Genomic DNA, 16787 nt, shown 5'->3' on the forward strand with positions numbered 1-16787 from the left:
TTATTAAACCCTTACGGGTCAAAGAGACTCAGCTACAAGCATTACTTTGAAGCGATATGTAAATTAGTTTGGAAGTGCATTGGGGGTGTGTTGATGCATGTTCAGTGTAAAGACAAACCCCCAATGTACTTGCAGGCGCATTTTTACAGTATGTGACTTCAAAGCTTGATTACTCAGCGCTGGCACATTGCACTGCAACAAAACAGGTATCATTATTATTGCTGTACCAGGACCTATTCAGCCATACCATCAAATTTCTGAAGTGGCAGAAATAAAGTAATGCAAATCCTAAACTATTAGAGAATTATGTACAACAGAATTACATGCACTTCCTTATATGAACCTTTTTCTGATATTGTGACTTTTATATATTCCTTCATAAAACTATTTAACTGAACATACTGATCGTCAAAGGAAAATTAGAAATGAAAATGGCTGGGATAGAAGAGAAAAGAAGGAAAAAATGAAATCGTAAAAATGTTGATGTTTTGCTTGTTTCATCATTTAAAAAAACCATAAAAACATCAGGCTCCATTTATCAAGACTTTTCTCTCTGATGTATGCAATGTTCACGATGTTCTCAGATTAGTGAGTTTACAATTAAGTCTTATCAAGTATCAAAAGTGACATGAAAAGGAAAAGTGTCTAGAAATTAAAAATCAAGAACACAAGAAGGAGAAGTTGAATGGTACATGACACATGTTCAACATATCCTATATATATAAATGATGATACATACAGTAACAGTCAAGAGTTCATGCAATGGCTTTCTTTGTTCTTATTGGTAAGTGCACATTGTAGATTCAGATTGAAGACTGCAAAACCACAAATTAACCTTTATGGAAGCAAGGAGTATAAGTATCCACCTTTTATTCTGATAACAGCTTTACGCAATCAGGTCGAATGGTTTCTAACAGTCTTGAAGCATTTGTTGGCTTCTTTGCCTTAACTCTGCAGCCTAAATCATCCTAAATCATCTCAATTGGGCTGAGGTGTGATGATTGTGGAGGCCATGTCGTTTGACACAGCAGTCCATCCCTCTCCTTCTTGGTCACATATCCCTTGTATAGCCTGGAGGTGTGTCGAGTCAGTGTTGTAATCCAGTGGTGGACATACCTTTGGTGGTTTTGCTGCCCTTAGTCTGAATATAAATGTGCACATTCCAAAAAGAGCAGCAGAAAACCATTGCATGAACAGGTATGTCCAAAATCTTGACCAGTGCTGTATGCCTATACAGAATATGGAAGAATTCTATTGGTCAGTTATTAGTCACATGACCAGTACCATCCGTGTGGCCAGGGCAATTTGATTGGTTGTTGGCAGTTGAGAGTGACAGTTGGAGTTGACTTGCGACGGTGGAGGATATGTCTGCCAACCCTAAACTGAAAGCGAATATGGAAGTGAATGAAGAGAGAGGACGACAGAGTAAGAGGAAGAGGAGGACAGATGTCATCTTGATCTCATCAGATGAAGAAAAGAAGACATCTAAGAAGAGGAGCCAAGGGAGGAAGAAGAGAAGGATAACATCCGGATCAGCAGGGAAGATGTCTTCCAAACTCAAGATGGATCAAGTGGACGAAGAAAAGAGAAAATGTGCCAAGAAGAGAAGACACATTATGAAGTCTCTAGATGAAAAAGAGCCATTGCCCAAGAGAGCTAAAGGTGTCCAGAAGACCGAAGACCTGCAGGATGACCACAGTGCCTCAGGTACAGTATGTATTATGCACACATGTGGATTACACAAATGGATTATTGCTTTTTTCCCTAAATCATGTGGTTTTCTTCTTCTTTTTAGTACTGTGTCCCAAGATTTACATTCTTCAGTTAACCATGTTTCTATGTGGATTGGGTTGAGCTATACAATTTTGTGTTTATATGCAGCCTGATTCATCAAGTAGTTTTTGACATTTTTCAGTTACAAAGTTGAATTAAATGTTGTGAAAAGTTTGGATAACTCATAGGGTCTAATGAGAGGACTAAGATGGGAAACATGGGGCCATTAATAGGTGCCCAGATTAGCATCCTGTTCATCCTCACCGTTTTAGAAGTATGGCTTTTCATATCAGTCAGGTCATTGCAGCTGATGATACAGTCAATGCCTGCACAATCAATAGGATGGATATATCTGTCACATCTGAAACTTTGCATGTTGATCAGTATGGACTAATGGTATTTTTGTAAATCTTGTGTAAAAAATACTGTACATCATTTGTTCTTGTCTGTAAAATAGTTTATCTATTCTAGCTATTGTATCTAAAATCAATTACAAATGGCACCTTTAAGAGGACCTGTCACCAGCTCAAAAGCGGACAGTTTTTACCCTTATTTTCTTCCCACTGCTCCCCTGAGTATTGCAGTTTTAACTCTTTATTTTTAAATCTGTAATTCCAGAGAAGTGGGCCTTTTTATTTAGTGCTAATCTTCATGGTCTTTACAAAGGGGTGTGACACACAGGATTATCTTGGGGCCTGTTATAGTTTGCTTTGCATTATTCAATGGGACCACCGCCCGTTACCCCCATTGATAAAGACCATCAAAATTAGGACTGAATAAAAAGGCTCATATCTCTGAAACTTTATTGTGGTTTAAAAAAAAAAAAACAAAGGAAAAAAAAAACAGCTATGCAAACATTACAGCAAGGGATCACAGCTGATTCTTTTTGTAAGGTAAAACATTTCCCTGCCTGTTTTTAAAAAATGTTTGACATTAAAGAAAGAATTATTTACGATCCCCTGCTGTAATGTCTGTATACTCTTTTGCTTCCTCCCCTGCCCAGGAGCTGTGGTATGATCAGACCATGTCCCTGTACGTGGTCAGACACAGCCATTACACAGTACACAGCAGGGACACATTTATAAGATTATCTCAGCACAGGAACATTTTATTTAATCACATCCAATTGTGAAAATTATTATTATTTCAAGATCTATTGATTAAAATAAACTTTATTCGTGAGAAAACCCCTTTAAAGCACCACTCTAACAATGCAATAAAATAATGCTGGAGTGGTGCTTTAAAAATAGATAAAAGCTATCTTTATAAAAAGATACAATAAATCCAGGTAATATGTTCACCTTAACGAGTTGTGAAAGCTCAGTAACGGTGGCTGCTGAGCCATGGGGGGGTATAAACTCCACCAGGATGCTTGACAATTCACGGTTTTAGGCTGCGCCACCAAAATAAAGATCCTTGCTCCAACTCTATAAATAAGCATTGTTATTAAGCATTATTCCACAAGACAATTCAATGCTGGATTGGCGTTTTTATCAATTGTAAATAAACAATTTTACAGTTGTTTTTTACACTTGATAAAGACGCCAAACGGTGTTGAAACGCGTTGTGGAGTAAAAAACGATTATTCATATCGTTGAATAAAACAATTAGACATCTTTATTTCGGTAACCCTGTCTAAAACCGTGAATTGTCTCTTCTTGTCAAATTTAAAAATACTGTAGGTTATATTGCCCGTGCCTCACATGATTAATTCTGTATGTTCAAAAACCTGACCTCTCAGATACCGGTCTGACGCCTCTCACCCAGCCAAACCAGAACTCACACTTTGCACTGATGAGGGGCAGTACCCCGAAAGACAATGTCTGCAAGTTGAGTTTCTGGCTTATATCCTAAGTCATGTGATAAGACTCGTGAAAGGGTCACTAGTGACTTTTAGGATTGCTACTTCCGGTAGGTGGCACTAGAGTTCTGGTCCTCTTCCTCTCTGAAGAGACAATTTGCAAAAAACTGATACCACGTCATGATTTTGGAAATAACTCTGGTGTCTGCAGTGAAACATGGTGGTGGCAGTATCCTTACGTGGGGCTGCATGAGTGCTGCAGGTGTTACGTTTTATTGATGGTATCATTAAATCACGGATGTACTGCTTTATATTGAAAGAGAAGATGCTACCATCACTCTGTGTCCTTGGTAGATGTGCACTTTCCAACATGACAAGGAGCCAAAACACACATCTAAGGGCACTGTTGCATGAAGAGATACAGGGTGAAAGTGATTCAGTGTCCAAATATGTCTCCTGATGTGAACCCAAATGAAACACCTATGGGGAATTCTGGAGAGACAAGCTGAGCATCACTCTCCATCTAGCCTCTTAAAGAGGTTGTTCTTGAAGAATGGAAAAAGATATTGCACTACGTCGCCAACTTGCTCATTCCATGCCTAGAAGACTTGGCACTGTCCTTAAAAATTATGGAGCTCATGCTAAATACTAGATGGAGTAGTTTTTGAACTGGGTGTACTCATTTTTTCATCAACTAATTTGAGTAAAATTGAAGATTTTTTCAATGAAAGTTATGTTATTAATCTTACTTTCATGTTATGGGTTAAAAATGTTCTATGAAACTCAGTCTTGTCAACATTTCAGAAACTGTTCTTGTGTTCAGTGAGATATTGATTGAAATCTTACTTTTATAAAGAGGTGTACTCATTTATGCTGAGCACTGTAACTGGGAGCAAAGCACTAGTGTGCAGATATTTTAATCTAGCAGTTAGGGTCAGGGCTAGGGAATAAAAAATAGTGATTTGTGTGGATTTGATATAGCATCTATTCTGTGATATGAATGTAATTGTATGTGAATCCAGGAGGATAAGGCAAAATACAACCATTTCACAAAAAATACCATATTGCAGAGTGTAAGCTTCCAAAAGAGCTTCTGCGGGTCTTCAACCCAGCGGGTCAGATTTGCTAGCTTCTATCTAGTCAGTGTGAACAGCGTGCAGTAAATGTTAAGAATCTTCTCATTATCCCTGATAGGACGCATTGCTCTGCCAACCTGCTCTAGGAGCACAATCTCACCCAACACCAGAGAGAGATTGCTTTTCCATCACATGCTCGGGCAGGGAGGTTTTGGGAAGGTAGTACTGGCAGAGGATTCTTCTAACCATCAGAAGTATGCTGTGAAGATCATCAGCAAGAGATCCCTGCTCGCCTCCGGCAATGAGGAATATGTGATGGTGGAGCGCCGAGTTTTACAGCTGGCAACTGGGAGCCCCTTCCTTGTCCACGCAGACTTCGCATTCCAGACCAAGGTACAGCAATGGCTTCTTTATATTTATGAAATGTCCCCATATTAAGAAGTAGCTGGGAGCTACTGGGAAACTTGCCCAAGGATAACGGCAGATTACCCCCTTCATGACATATGACATACATGTACATAATTTCAGCCATAATCAGCCATCATTTGCCTTTACAGCCGCAGGTGGAGCACTGCCTGACAGCAGAATTTAACATGCGCTGGTGGGGAGGGGGGCGTCACTCTACATGCTCATCGGCACACCCGTAATGTGATCGTGGGGCGTCAATGGGTATTCATGACAGCGGGGGGTCTGCTAATGTCCCCTGTGGCTGTCATTAGGAATTTTCTGTGAAGACCAGCCCATAGCTTGCATTTGTAGGAGATCATAATTTTAGCGTATGTATAACACAAGCGATCAGATGATCGCAGCTTCAAGTTCCCTAAGGGGACTATTAAATACAATAAAAAGTGAAACATTTAAAAAAAAAAAATGAAAAGAAACCCCCACAAATTATCCCCCTTTTTCCCCATTAAAAATAAAACAATTACTTTTTTTTTTAAAAAGACACGTATTTGGTGTCACTGTATTCATAATAATCTGATCTATCACAATATAAAGTAAATTAATCCGATCTGTAAACGGCATAGTGAGAAAGAAAATTAAAACACCAGAGTTTTGTTTTTTTAGCCTCTGCAGTAAAATGAAATAAGAGGCGATTAAAACATCGTATGTTCCCCAAAATGGTATCAGTAAAAACTTGGGCCCAGTGTGCAAAAAATAAGCCCTCACACAGACCTATACCCCGAAGAATGAAAACGTCATGGGTCTCGGAATACGGCCAAATACGGCTCTTGGAAGAAGGGGAGGAAAAAACGAAAACAAAAAATGGAAAATTGCCATGTCATGAAGGGTTTAAAAATGTTCCTACAAGCCAATGTGTTATTGTCTGACTATTTTGATACAGAACTAGGGCAGGGGAACGACACCCAGGTGCAGGAAAGCCTGGCTATGGCCATACACAATACGATCTCAACTCCTGAGTATTCAATAACTGCCTCATGTACGGAGGAACTATGGCTTCACTTTGTATGCACCCATAACAACAAATCCTTAAAAGTTCATGGGTCATTTAATGTTTTGTTAGGCTATGTGCACACAATCAGGGTTTGAAGCAGAAATTTCCTGAGCGTTTCTGCATCTCCTTGGCAGGAAAGATGCTGTGGAAAAAACATGCGTTTTTGACGTGTTTTTGATGCATTTTTTTCAGCCATTTTTTGAAGCCTTTTTGTACATCACTGAATGTTTTTTGGAGCTAAATAAAATTATTTGGTCATAAAAAGGTCTGATTGACACCTTTTCATAACCAAACAAAAGAGTTAGGTGTCAGCTAGTCCCATTCCCCAATCTTCATTAGCATTTCTATTCACGTAATTTATGCGGCAGCTGTGAGCTGCTATTTTTAGCCTGGCAAGGTGCCATTTACAAACATGGTCCCTGGCCATTATTAACAGCTCACAGCTGTTTCATTAGCTGCTATGTTCCCACGAACAGCACTCAGCAGCTCTTTGAACGCAGCATATTTTTGTTGCGTCCAAATTGCGGTATTCAAATGCCACACTTTTGTTGTCGGTACATGTGAATCCACCACATATAATGACACTTCAATCGGTCAAAATCTGAAGCAGAGACTAGCTTGTCCGCTACAGAAATTGACATGCTGCAGGTGAGTTTGGGTACGTGGCCACGGTCAGGAGCAGCTGCAGGTTGGACGCTGCGTGTTTATACAGCGTCAAACTTGCAGCGTCCAGATGTTACAGCATAGTGTATGGGATCTCGAGAAATCCCATGTCCACTATGCATGCATCAGAGGCTGCGAATCACCCACGGACACTGACATGCGGTGCGTCTTTCAGGACCGCAGCATGTCAAATTCTCTTGCGGAGTTGCTAGTTTCCGCAACAGAAATTTGATCGCTAGAATGTATTGAATGCGGTAAATCCGCATGGTCTAGTGAATACATGTATATTTACCTGTGTTCAATAGAACGTAGCATTTTGGGTGCAGTAAAAAATCTGCATCAAAAGCACTGCTACATCCGGATTGTGCGCACAGAGCCTTAAATTAAAAAAAAAAATGGCGTGGGCTTCCGCATCATTTTTATAACTAGCAGAGGGAAAGCCGACCGCTGGGGCTGATATTAGTAGCCACGGAAGGGGCCATTATCCAACAATGTTCCCTGGCTATTAATTTCAGCCCACAACTGTTTGTTTAGCCTTTACTGGCTAGATTACAGGGGGACCCCATAAAAAAATTGACGTTATAAAATCGAATCAGAAAAGGCTAAACAGACAGCTGCAGGCTGATATTAATAGCCAGGAAAGGGGCCATGGATACTAGCCCCCTCCACAGCTAATAATATCACCCTTCAGCAGTCCCAGAAATGGCGCATCCATAAGATGCGCCAAATCTGGCGCTTAGCCTCCGCTCTTCCCACTGCCCTGTAGCGGTGGCAAGTGGGGTAATGGGGTTGGGGTTCACATCAGCCTTGTATTGGCGGCTGGCGTGAAGTCCAGGTTAGTAATGGAGGGCGTCTATAAGACGCCCCCATTGCTAACCACGTAGTAAAATGGTCACCGCTTTTTCAATAAAAGACACAGCCAGAATAAAGTACTTTAATGAAATAAAAAACACACGGTTCTACAATTTTTTTTATTACCCTCTCAGTTCCCAAAACCATCGATCTTCTGAAAAAAAACGTAAAATAACAAACAACCATATCCCTCACATGTCCGCTATCAACGACGCCGTCCACAATTATTCCAACGAGTGTCCCATGGCGATGTGGGTCACTTCTACAGCAGTGACATCAGAAATCACTGATGACACTGCTGTAGAAGACAGCAATGTACACTGACAGGAGTGTAAAATCACTCCTACCAGTATACATGCTGCAGGAGGTCACTGGGGTTCATCAGCTGAAGATCAGCTGATCAGCCCCGGTGAACTCTCACCACCATCACCCTGGGAACATTCTTCTCAATCGCTGATCACTCACGTGACTGCAGGTCCTGGAAGAACAGTATACTGCTGGGAACAAGCACGCTCCCAGCAGTGTACCGCCGCCCACAGGGCTGAAGGCATCTCCAGAGACCAGGAGGACACCGGGGGGCTCCGGACAGGTGAGTATAAAGGTTTTGGGTTTTTTTGTCTTTTTTAACTGCGGGTGGTTCCAGGTTCAGCTAAGGAAAACTACTGCTCCCCTCAGCAGCACCGCTCTCGCTGTTATCAGAGGGAGCGGCGATCGAATGAGAGGAGTTGTAGTACTCCTCTCCCGACCCGGGTACCACCCACACCGCGTTTCCGGAGCGTTTCCCGCTAATTGGATTTAATTGAAACTCAGCAAATCCGCAAGTATAAATATTATACCTATGGATTTGCTGCGTTTCAATTAAAGTCAATGGGCGGGAAATGCTCCAGAAACGCTTGGCATAATGGTCATGCTGCGTTTTTTTCTGCAATGCTAATCCTGAGCGGAAATTTCCACATCATGTGCACAGCACATCAGGATAAGCATTGCTATAGCTGGCAGACCTATTAACAAGCGTTTTTGCAGCGTTTCTGCGATGGAAAAACCGCGGCGAAAACGCATCAAAAACGCTTCATGTGCACATAGCCTTACTCCATATTCCTAATAATTTATATGCAACCATGGAATGCTTCTTGTGGACAATAACTATATATACTGGTGCATCTCACAAAATTAGAATATCATCAAAAAGTTAATTTATTTCAGTTCTTCAATACAAAAAGTGAAACTCATATATTATATAGAGTCATTACAAACAGAGTGATCTATTTCAAGTGTTTCTGTTAATGTTGATGATTATGGCCAATGAAAATACAAAAGTAATTATCTCATTAAATTAGAATAATTAACAAAAAAATACCTGCAAAGACTCTGGACGTGTATAAAAAGGTCCTTCAGTCTGTTTCAGTAGGCTCCAGAATCATGGGGAAGACTGCTAACATGACAGATGTCCAGAAGGCAGTCATTGACACACTCCACATGGAGGTTAAACCACAAAAGGTTATTGCTAAAGAAGCTGGCTGTTCACAGAGTGCTGTATCCAAGCATATTAATGTAAAGTTGAGTGGAAGGAAAAAATGTGGTAGGAAAAGGTGCACCAAAGTCAGCACAGCCGTCTACCAGGAAATTTTACAGCACTTCATGCTTCCCTCTGCCGACAAGCTTTTTGAAGATGGAAATTTCATTCTCCAGCAGGACTTGGCACCTGTCCACACTGCCAAAAGTACCAATACCTGGTTTAAAAACAACAGTATCACTGTGCTTTATTGGCCAACAAACTCACCTGACCTTAACCCCATAGAGAATCTATGGGGTATTATCAAGAGGAAGATGAGAGACACCAGACCCAACAATGCAGACGAGCTGAAGGCTGCTACCAAAGCAACCTGGGCTTCTATAACACCTCAGCAGTGCCACAGGCTGATCGCCTCCATGCTACGCCGCATTGATGCAGTAATTGATGCAGAAGGAGCCCCGACCAAGTATTGAGTGCATTTACTGAACATACAATTCAGTAGGCCAACATTTCGGATTGTAAAATCATTTTTCAAGCTGTTGTTATAAAGTATTCTAATTTATTGAGATAATGACTTTTGTGTTTTCATTGGCTGTAAGCCATAATCATCAACATTAACAGAAATAAACACTTGAAATAGATCACTCTGTAATGACTCTATATAATATATGAGTTTCACTTTTTGCATTGAAGAACTGAAATAAATTAACTTTTTGATGATATTCTAATTTTGTGAGAAGCACCTGTATATATATGGGCCATGTCATAGCATTTTATGGCAAGTCTATATGTAGATGTTGCCAAGATTGTCTAACTCTGTCTTCTTTCCCTTTGTTTCTTCTATGTAACAGATGCTTGTTCTTCTTGGGCTGGAATACATGAGCTGCGGAGACTTCTTTGACTTCTTAGATGTGAAGGGGCCGCTTGACATCCCCAGTGTAAGGTAAAATCTTATCCCCAAACCTGAGCTGCAGTATTAGTAAAGGACATTGCACAGGTTACAGCATTAGTTGAACATACAATAATTGAGTTACACTTTCATTAGAAATAACTATTATCATCATTGTAAATTATACATGGTGTCCAATAGCTCTGAAGGGCTTTCCCACTAATATCATTTAAGACTGTGAATTATTCCTATGTCCAAAGCTGGCCCATCCAATGAGCAGTTCCTCCACATCATCATGTCCATGGTGAGGATGGAATGGTGGTGTCTCCGTACAACCCTATGGGAGATGATGAAACAGCACAGGGCTGCTTCCATATGTCCCACCATAATTATCATGAGTGGAAGTGGACATGATTAATTTCAGACATGCTGGTGAGGAAAAATGGGAATGTTGATGCTGCTGATGGATAGGGGACCCCGCAATGAGACAATTATCTCCTGTAAATCTATTGCTATGTATGATATAAAGCATTTCACCTAGAAGTCTATAGACTGATAGTACTAGTTCTACTACCACATGTTACATTCAGTCTTTTTCTCTTGTGCCAGATTCTATGCCGCTGAGCTCGTGTGTGGCATCCAGTTTCTCCATTCTAAGGGCATCGTACACAGGTAATAACTCTTCATGTAATATCTCGAAAGGTCTATATATTAAATATATGTTACATGTCAGTCCTGCTCCCTAAAGCATACAGGTAGTGCATATGATAAAGTTCTTCTTACATACTAAGCTATCACAATGAAGCAGAATATTTATTACACAGTAAACAGCGACTTATTATCCCATGTTTCTTCATATATTTTAGAGACCTCAAGCCCGAAAACATCCTGGTGGCTGAAACGGGCCATATTAAAATCACTGATTTCGGTCTCGCTCTAGAGAACATGTTTGGAGATCGCACAGCCACCAAACGTGCTGGGACTGAAGGATATATGGCTCCTGAGGTGAGCGGAAGACTTCTCTACTACTACTACATGGCTGGTGGATGAGTGATTCCACTCCAGGCTGGAGGTCCTTATAGGAGGTTTTGACCTTTTTAGTAACTATTCTCTCCTTTATGGCAGATGCTGGCTGGGGAGAAGTATGGCGCCGGAGTGGACTGGTATGCGTTTGGCGTCATCATAACCGAAATGATTACCGGTGAGTGCAAGTACCATCATGCACTCTTTGATGAAACGCACTCCGGCGCGAAGAACATCATTAAGAAGGTCAGTGTGTTATTGGTCTAAGCCGTAATGCCATACTATACACATTTATAAAAAATGTTTGTTAGTTTCAGGCTTTTTTTGGCAGCACTGGTTGTATCCAAAATCTTACACATATTGCTCATTTTTTAGCTTCTCCATAAAGATCCTGCCAGGCGCTTAGGAGTCAAGAAGAACATCAGAGGTCATCGTTTTTTCCAGCACGTTGACTGGGTCTCTGTGGAAGCCCTTCGGATGCCCCCACCTCACATCCCTGTAGTAAGTAAATGTGGAGAACTTCTACCCAGTTCTGGATAAACTTTTTTATATGATGTAATATAGTATTTAATCATTATTGCATACTTATTTTCTAGCCAACTAGTCCTCATTGTCAATCTGAAACATCCAGGCTGGACGAAGTGGAGGCAGAAGAGGCCAGAAAGTCATCAATACCCCCAAACAAACAGGCCGCTTTTAAGGGGTTTTCATTTGTCACCTAAAAAACCCCTAGAACAGCAGCTCAATTGTCACCTGAGCAAGATGTCCTGAATTCCTGGAAGAAGATCTACAGCGGAACACGAAGACCATCTGGATTCATGACGTGAGGAACACCCATTATGAAGACCGAAGTATAGATCCTTGGGATTGGCACTGGCTGAAGAAAACCTCAGCACAGAGATTTCTCCTCTATTCATCCTTGACCTTGAGAAGATTCCCGGCTGGGAAGAAGACTAGCGATGGACCTGCGAAGATGAAGGAGCCAGATGACACACTGGCGGTAAGTAGAAGTGCAAAAACACCTGCACTTCACCAGTCATAGGCATTTGTAACCGGTGCCTGCTTTTCCTGTAGCCCACAATAGCAGCAGGTCATGGTGCTGTCTTGGGTTAGGAGGAAATAACTAGGCGAGTAATGGCCGGCTATTAAGAGGTGGAGGAGGCCGGATTTTTTTTTTTTAATGCCTATGACAATTTTTCATATACCGGTATTTAATATTCCTCATGTTCATGACACTACTGTCACGAGCTATGGGGAATAAGGTGTGAGTTGGCCGGCTATTAAGGGGTGGAAGGAGGCCGGATTTTTTTTTTTTTTTTTTTTAATGCCAATTTTTTTATTTTACCTATAACTGGTTCTCTAGTTCACGGCAGTATTGCTATGATGAATGAGAAATATGTTGTGGCTTATATGTGCTATTATTGAAAACCTACACAAAAGCATGGTCTTGCTCCCTGACATTAAGTTAAAGCTACTATTGGCATATCTACAAAGTCTAATATGTCTAGGAACTGTTGAAAATCTCATACTCATTATCTTCACATTAACTCTTTTTGGGTAGGTGGTTCATTTTCATCAGCATTCTGCTAGCACTATATGTGCAGGAACTTCCTCGCCCCTCACTTCTCAGCATGCATTGCATCTGCACCTGTCATTGTCCACCTGCACCTTGCTTATCATTTATACTTTAAGCAGTTTGACAGATAGGAGAGCAGGAGCATAGAAAAAAGAACCACCCCACTTCTTGTAATCAGTATTGGCATCTCTGCTGCTAGGTATGGATTACACTTGACAACAGGCAGTGGACAACAAGTTAGACAGAAGGGAGACATTTAGTACCTCACACTTTTCTGTGATTGTTCAGGGATAGGACATAATTTTTAAAGTGGTTATTAGGGACTTTGGGTGTTTTGGGCTATGGAGCTAAGAACTTACCAACAGGAACTCCTGCATGTGATTCTGCTGATTCCTGTGACGTCATGTCGACAGAGAAACTCCTTCTCTTCCGTTATGCTCTGTCCTGGGCTTCACTGCCAACATCATGCTGATTGACCACCAGATCCCTGCTGCCTATCTGTGGGGAGCCACCTGTCAATCAGCATGACATCTGCATTGATGCCTCATCAACAGAGCAGACCGGAAGTAAAAGAGCTGCTCTGTTGATGTGAGTTCAAATGAAGCAGGAGAATCACTGCCTGAGCCAGAACACATCGTCCCATGGCAGAACAGGCGCCAGGCTGTGTAAAATACCCATGTTTTTGGTTCATTTTTACTTGCATTTTTTCCCATTCATTTGAATGGATGAAAAACTGCAAAAACACTGAAAGAATTGTCATGCTGCAGATTTGAAAAAAAAAAAAATACTTTGATGGTTCAAATCCACAAAGAAAAAATAAGCAGCAGGTGCAGATGATTTCAGAAATCGCATTCCCTTTGCTGGTGCTGTAGAACGCAGTTGTTTTTTTCTGCAGCAAAATACGCACCTTGTGAACAAGCCTTTAAATTGCAAAAGAGTAAAGACATCAGTAAATTTACAGCATGATTATTATATTGCAGCACGGATAAATTATGTCCTGATGTTTCACAATCCCATTTACATGAACTGTGATTTGTGACAGACTTTTATTGTGGATGTCTCAGTAGAAATCTGTGATAAATCGGCCACATCTGAACATAACCTGAAACGTCACTAGAGATATAAGATGGAAATTACACATAAATTAAGTTTACATCTAATCTTCTCCTTTCATCATGGGTATATGATGGGAGCATCATCTAATGTCCACCTCTGACGTGAGCCGGCCGTCCCCTCTGAATGGCCTATGCCTGTGATGGGTGCCATGAGACTTATATTTTTGTATTTCAAGAAAGGTTGAAAGGGTTAATAAAGTGCCTTAAAGGGGTTGTCCAAACAAAATTTAAGTTTGCCCATGGGACTGGATATGTAAAACATGACAAACTCAGTCATATTCACCTACCAGCACCTACCTGAATCCAGTGCAGGCCTGTGTAGAGTCAGGAAGAGGTGATGCTACCAATCCTCCAGCCACCGGACCACTGCAGCCCGTGATTGGCTGCAGCGGTTATCTTGAGAATTGAATCAGATGTGTCACAATGGCAGAAGGCTTAAATTACCTAACCACTGCGGCATCAGAGACCACAGTGGTCTGGCGGCTGGTGGAACAAGTATGGCAGATTTTATTATGTTTTACATGTCCAGTCTATCGGGTAAAGTTTTGCTTTGCCCAGACAATCTGTTTAATAAAAACTTTACCCTGGACAGTCATGTCTTAAAAATAACAAACAGAGACATACCCAGCTACTGTCACCCCTGTGAATCCAGAGAAGGCCGCTCTGATGGCCTGCGCCAGCACCAGAAGCCATAAGGTCCCCATTCCTCTTCACGGTACCACTCAGGGCTGTGATTAGCTACAGTGGACCTTCAGATAAACCACAAATGGAAGAAGATGTAAATGACAAGATGGAGGAACAACCAGATGTACTGCAACATAAATGCAAGTGCGACAACACCTGCACTTCACCAGTCATAGGCATTTGTAACCGGTGCCTGCTTTCCTGTAGCCACAATAGCAGCAGATCATGGTGCTGTCTCTGGCTAAGAGGAAATAACTAGGCGAGTGCTGGCCGGCTATTAAGGGGTGGAGGAGGCCGGATATTTTTTTTTTAATGCTTGTGACAATTTTTACATTTACCGGTATTTGATATTCTGATATTCCTCATGTTCATGACACTACTGTCATGAGCTATGGGGAATAAGGTGTGAGTTGGCCGGCTATTTAGGGGTGGAGGAGGCTGTATTTTTTTTTTTTTTTAAAGGGAATCTGTCACCACTTTGGAGTTATCAGACCTCTATTATGGCCATACAGGTTATAGAAAAGTACATCTATGCATACCTGTATGGCCCATAGTAGAGGTTTGATTGCAGAGAAAAGAGCTTTAATCAACTCTGTTTTGTACAGGCTTGGCACCCGGGGAACGCCAAGCAATCCCCGCCTATGTGCTTATTATTCCCCCGAATCCCTATCTGCTTAATTATCATACTCCCCCCCTACCCTGCACGTCACAGGGCCCTGTGATGTGCACTGTGCTCCTAGACTTCCTGGACATGCGCAAAGCACCGCTCACATAGAGCGCGCTCTGCTTCACCCTGGCCCCGTCTGCCTGTGCTCTGCGCTGCAGGGTTCTATTGCGCAGGCGCCGGGAAGTGACAGTGACTCCCCGGCGCCTGCGCAATAGAAGCCTGCGGCGCAGTGCACTGGCAGACGGGGCCGGGATGGGAGGGGGGAATATGATAATTAAGCATATAGGCGGGGATTTGGGGGAATAATAAGCACATAGGCGGGGATTGCTTGGCATCCCCCGGATTGATTAAAGCACTTTTCTCTGCAATCAAACCTCTACTATGGGCCATACAGATACGTATAGATTTACTTTTCTATACCCTGTATGCCCATAGTAAAGGTCTGAGAGCTCCAAAGAGGTGACAGATTCCCTTTAATGCCAATTATTTTATTTGTGCCTGGTTCTCAAGATCATGACAGCATTGCTATGAGCAATGAGAAATAAGATGTGGCATACATGTGTTATTACTGAAGACCTACACAAAAGCATGGTTGTGCTCCTTGACAACAAGTTAAAACTACTTGTTGCATATCTACCAGTGTAATATGTCTAGGAACTGTAGAAAATCTCTGCTCTGTGTCTTGCCATTAACTCTTTTTGGGTAGGTTGTCCATTTTCATCAGCATTCTTCCATACCTCCCAACTTTTGAAGAAGAGAAAGAGGGACAAATTTTGGCCATGCCCCTGGTCACACCCCAATCCACGCCCATTTCCATTTCTTTCTCACCTGGCAAGACGAGTTATCAGAGGGGTGCTGGTAATGAGGGGTATTCAACAGATGGCCCTCATCCCCATGGCCACCTCATCCCCATCCTGGTATGCATGACCCCTCAGACACAATCCTGGTATGCATGGCCCCCTCACACCCAATCCTGGTAAGCATGGCTTCCTCAGACCCAATCCTGGTATGCATGGCCCCCTCAAGCCCATTCTTGGTATGCTTGGCCCCCTCAGACCCAATCCTGGTATGCATGGCCCCCTCAGACCCAATCCTGGTATGCATGGCCCCCTCAGACCCAATCCTGGTATGCATGGCCCCCTCAGATCTAATCCTGGTATGCATGGCCCCCACAAACCCAATCCTGGTATTCATGGCCCCCACAGACCCAATCCTGGTATGCATGGTGGCGCCCACAGACCCAATTCTGGTATGCTTGGCCCCCTCATCCCCAATCCTGTCATGCATTGCCCCCTCATCCCTAGTCCTGGTATGCATGGCCCCCTCATCCCCAATCCTGGTATGCATGGCCCCCACAAACCCAATCCTGGTATGCATGGCCTCCTCAGATCCAATCCTGGTATGCATGGCTCCTCCACACCCAATCCTGGTATGCATGGCTCCCTCAGACCCAATCCTGGTATGCATGGCCCCCTCATCCCCAATTCTAGTATCCATGTCCCCTCATCCCCAATCATGATAAGCATGGTCCCCCATCACTGCACACATGAAAAAAATAAATACTTCTACTCACGTTCCTTTCTCCCCTCTGCTCCAGCGCTGCGTCCTGTCTGTCAATAGCTAATCTCAGCATCTGAGCAGCACATGACATCACTGCTATGTGCCCTCAGACACCAAGGTGAGCTGCGGGGATATTCAC

The sequence above is a fragment of the Phyllobates terribilis genome, unplaced genomic scaffold (assembly GCF_046119375.1).
Source record: "Phyllobates terribilis strain yellow unplaced genomic scaffold, ASM4611937v1 Scaffold_5__5_contigs__length_657084704, whole genome shotgun sequence".
Taxonomy (NCBI): domain Eukaryota; kingdom Metazoa; phylum Chordata; class Amphibia; order Anura; family Dendrobatidae; genus Phyllobates; species Phyllobates terribilis.